Consider the following 5,123-nt stretch of genomic DNA (forward strand, 5'->3'; position numbering starts at 1 on the left):
GTAGTTCCTTTTTCAATTCGGCGCAACGTTACTTTTCCCAGCGACAGATTTGACAGCAACACTGCTTTCCAGCGGCGCACTTGCGCAATAGGCGCTCCACACAGTACATGACAGAGGCTGGTATATAAAGAGCAATCATGGCAAGCGAGAAAACAACGATAACTTTTGAGGGATGGAGTTATTCCCATTACTTCGAACTCGTTGAAACTAAGGGGAGGAATGTGAGTGTAAGGTGTACACAATGCCCTGGTGAGAAACTTTCGTCCACTGTCGTTAACACAACTGCCAGCCTATTGATACGATTTGCACTAACTTTGCACCAATTTCGGGGGAGCCTGTTTAATGAAAGAGTGTAAGGTTATAAAATAAGCCCTTATATATTTTGTGTTCACCTAATATGCATAACATGTATCGAGGCTATGTTATTTGATACTGTTTCATAGGACCTTAGTGATGGTGTTGAAGCCTATAATAGCCCAATGTTTTCTTGCCAAGTGCTCTGTTTGTGGATTGTTTATAATAAAGAGCACAAAAGAAATGTTATGTCCTCCATAGTAGAACTTTATGTAGGCCTACACATTTAGGTATTATTGGGTTCTGCCCAAAGTCGAGCAACATAAAAGTAACGAGTAACATAAAAAGGTACTTTTCATAGAGTGTAACTAAGTAAAGTACTTATTTTTTTTAAGAAGTAGCGAGTAACAAGCAAATACTACTTCTTAAAAGTAAAAACACTGGTCTTTACAGTTGTGCTTTATATGCACCTTTTGCTTGACCAGTTTTTTCTTGGTCAGTGGCTTAATGATTTTTAGTGGGTGTAAGACAGTGATTTTTGGATAAGCACCTGACCACACCTATTTTTTAATTGACACGCCTGCGGGCACAATGTTCAATTGAACTGGAGCTCATGACAAAAAATAGATAGATATCAAAAATTAATCACTGCCTTGGGTTTAAGATAGGAACAAGCCTTGGCACCATGTTGTGCCGAGTGTACAATATGGCCCAATAACTAGCCTCATTTGTCATTATACCTTTGTAAAGTAGCGACTGTGCATGCCTAAATGTAATTACCTATGTCAGAGATAAGACTTTTATCTAATCTTGTCACATTTTAAGTAAATAACTGTCAAGCTTTAACCTGCAAAAGAGATAGCTTATCTGACCTGATCCTGATTCAAACCAGATCCAAACTGGTTCCATTAGGGTCAGCTGCTCTTGTCAGTCTTGTCTCACCTCAGTTTTACCTCCTACTGTATATGAGACAGGTCTGCTGACATATAACTGTTACCTGACCCACCTTTACATATATACCATTGATCCATTTCCTAGTGGAAGGGCCTACTGTAGAGGTGTTACACTTTCTTGATGTGACCTATGCCTTGCGATTTTTTTCCAGAGATCAAACACTTAGTTTGATCTTAATGTTTGGTACAACTCACATATGTTACCACATATTTATATCATTGCTTTCATATGCCTGCAGTGACTCTCATTACACGTCTACCCGTCTCTATTCGGCTATCACAACTGTTTTTATTCATACAAAGATTCATATAATATAATAACTTAAGTTTTTCAAAATATGTCACTTCCTGTGGATACAGTGCCTTGTCTGTCACACCTCAGCACACAAACTATTGCAAGCTATTTCCACATCCCCTCTCTCTCGTTTTACTTCCTTTTTGAAGGTCGGGTGTTGCAAACTGTGCTCAGAATCGGAATAGGAAGTCTTTGCTGAAGTGTCACTTCAGCCCAGGTCAGATTTCTGTCTTGATGCATGTTGCCACCTGCAGTATGTCTAGGTCAATTCAATTAGAGAACCACAAATTCTTGCCGCGTCTTGATTACAAGTTCATGTAGCCTATCGTAGCCTTCTGTTGCCTGTCGTCATAGTCAGTCGTCATAGTCGTCATCGTCAGTGTCAACACGGGAGTCGTAGGAGATTCCCCAAAAATTCTGACATGCTAGACTAGACTCGTGTAGTCATGGATTCCACGAGTAGTCTAGCAGACAATCAATCGCTGGTCGTTGAATATGTCTCATTACAAGATGCGTTCCTGACTTTTCATATTCGTGCTGAAAATGTGTAATCTGCATAGGCCATAAAGGTATTTCAACACAAAAACAAATGCTATGGTTAATGTAAAATGTAATGGTTTGGATTGCCAAGAGTGTACGGGTGACAGAGCCAGGCGGTGTTTATTAAAGAAGCGCAGCTCTCAAGAGGTTAGGACTTGCATATGCCGGAATGAGGTCATTCAAGTATGAGGGTGCGAGTCAGTGACTACTTTGTGTTAATACTTAATATTTAATACAAAATTTATGCAAATATACCAAGGGTATATATTTTGTTATATACAAAAGAAAAACCTAATTTCATAGCATGAAAAATAAAAACAAAAACAATAAACTATGACAAAACGTTTTTCTACACCTTCATACATGCATGTATACTTTTACTTACCGTTAATGTCATTTTCAGATCAAATTAGTGAGGTAAATAATTTTACCTTCTTCTCACACCATGTGCTCCTAGGACCATGTTGCAGAAAAGGAAGTCCTGCCTCAAATGCTGCTGGATAGTGACTCCCACACCTTATTGGATTGTTCTTTGACACTTTTTGACTATTCTGATTGATTGCAATTATTTAAAGAAACATACATTGGATTTATGGCTTAAGAGAAAATAAAGTGGGCAGTGCTATGCAGTGGAGGGTTAATTCTTGTGTGTGTATATATATATATATATGTGTGTATACATATGTTTGTATGTATGTAAATGCTTTCTAATGAGTGTCAGTTGCACTAATTAAAGCTGCATTTCTATTTCTATTTCTCCTCCGTGATTTGTTCCATTAGGCTGATGGGAGATAACAGAATGAAATGGAAACTTGAGGCCACTGCCAGACAGGATATGTCTGTCCTCTCAGGACATGGCCCAACAGCTGGGTCCAGCCCAGTTTCACAGCGCCACGGCCCATGGGTCTGCGGACTGCCCAATCTGGAGCCACTGGAGTAGACTGGGTCAGCCACAGAAGACAAGACACAAAGAAAAGAGCATGTGTTAATCTTCCTAGAGAGAGCCGCTTCAGCTCTTTTGAAGCATCAGCCTGGGGCCTAATCAGGGTGTTAGAGGAGTGCTGGGGAGTTAGCACTGAGATCCTTGTGATAATCACACACCTTTTTAGTTAACCTCAGAATTGTATCTTGGGGCATGTTGGGCCATAAGTGTTTCCAGTTTCTTTGTTTTGTGGGAACAGAACAGGTGGGCAGGGAGTGTAGGTACATATGAATCTACTTGTTTGTGGTTGTGGTATTTCTTGTGTGTGTGTGTGTGTGTGTGTGTGTGTGCATGAGTGTGTATACAGTATGCATGTGTGGGAGGTTAGTTAGTAGGAGGGGTGAGTATGGTGCTCTTCGTATGTGTGTCCATGTGTATGTTTGTATGTGTGTGTGTGTGTGTGTGTGTGTGAGAAGGAAAGAGAGAGAGAGAGAGAGAGAGAGAGAGAAAGACAGAGAGAGAGAGTGTGTGTGTATACAGTATGTATGCGTGGGATGTTAGTTAGGAGGAGGGGTGCACTGCAGTATAATGTAACCCCCTACACACACATGCCACAAATCTTTTCCCTGTTGGTGTGTGATGACAAGCGTGCGCTTGTGTTTGACAGACACAGCAAGGTAAAGAGATACACTTTCACAGGCTCATCACAGCAGGAAGCCTGTTGAATAACAGAGCCAGGGCCTGAAATAGCACTCGGGGAGTAAGACAAGGAGGGACACTGGGTAAGGGGAAGTACTGGGCAAATTACTTACATTTGGTTGAGGGAATAATAAATAAAACAAGGGGTGTCTGGGACATTAAGGGCTGAAAGAGAGAACAAGTGTCTGTTGTGGCACACACTATGGCTTGACAATGAGACAAAAGCAACAAAGTGTATTATGAGGACATCAGAGCCAGATGGAAACATCCATACACACTGTACACACAGCATATGATCAATGACAGTGGAACAAGATGCATCATGAGTCACTAATGGACCTGCACTTTTAAAGGTTGAGAATTAACATCTTGAAATTGTCTGCCCAATACATTCCCTCTGCTACTGGCTAGTACATCTTAAACTAGATGTATATGTATATTATACCATAAAATGTACACACAACCTAATTTTTTTAGACCCCCCCATGGATGAAATTCTATTCTCCCACCAAATTTCATGTACCCCGGTGGTTCGGTGTCCCGGGTATCGTTGACCAAAAATTCAGGAAGTAGATGACGGGAAAAATTCTTAAATTGTGTGCATGTGTGCGTGTACAAGTTTATGTTTATGTGTGTGTGTGTGTGTGTGTGTGTGTGTGTGTGTGTATGTGCGTGCTTGTGTGTTTGCCTGCGTATGTGTGTTTGTGCATGTGCATGCATGCGTACATATGTCTACTGTGTGAGTATGTGTCATACGTATGATTACTGTAAATGTATGTGTGTGCGTGTGTATCTGTTTGTGCACATGGAATGGGTTAACATGACCCCTGGAGGCAAACATACGGAAAAAATTGGTCATCCTAGGCCCTACGGTTCTCAAGATATTCACAGAGAACTGTGTCTGCCCTACCCTCCTTTCGGGGGGTCCAGTACAGCGGGGGGGGCTACAGATCAAAACGAAAACCGATGGTTCCATGCTATCCATGTGGGGTTACATGCCCACCAAGTTTCGTGTACCCCGGTCTTTCAGTGTCCCGGGAATCCTTGTTGGTGTACGGTCACTAAATGTACACATAAATTATTTTATTGTAAGGCCCCCATGAACGAAAGTTCACAAAACTTGGCATGCATTCGGAGGGTGTCATAATGATCCTACACTTTCAATTTCGTGCAGTTTTGACCATGTCAGCCAGAGATATTGTGGTGAAAACACCTAATTTTTTGCTTTTTAATTTTTAACTAGGTGGCGCTATACATGAAATAAGTGGTAATGGGATGGGTTGACATGCCCCCTTAAGACCAACATACAAAAAAAGGTGGACCTCCTAGGCCCTACGGTTCTCGAGATATTCACAGAAAACTGTCTCCGGCCACCTACAGGCCAGTTGGTGTATAGTAACATAAATTAATTTATTGTGTG

The sequence above is a fragment of the Alosa sapidissima genome, chromosome 4 (assembly GCF_018492685.1).
Source record: "Alosa sapidissima isolate fAloSap1 chromosome 4, fAloSap1.pri, whole genome shotgun sequence".
NCBI lineage: Eukaryota > Metazoa > Chordata > Actinopteri > Clupeiformes > Clupeidae > Alosa > Alosa sapidissima.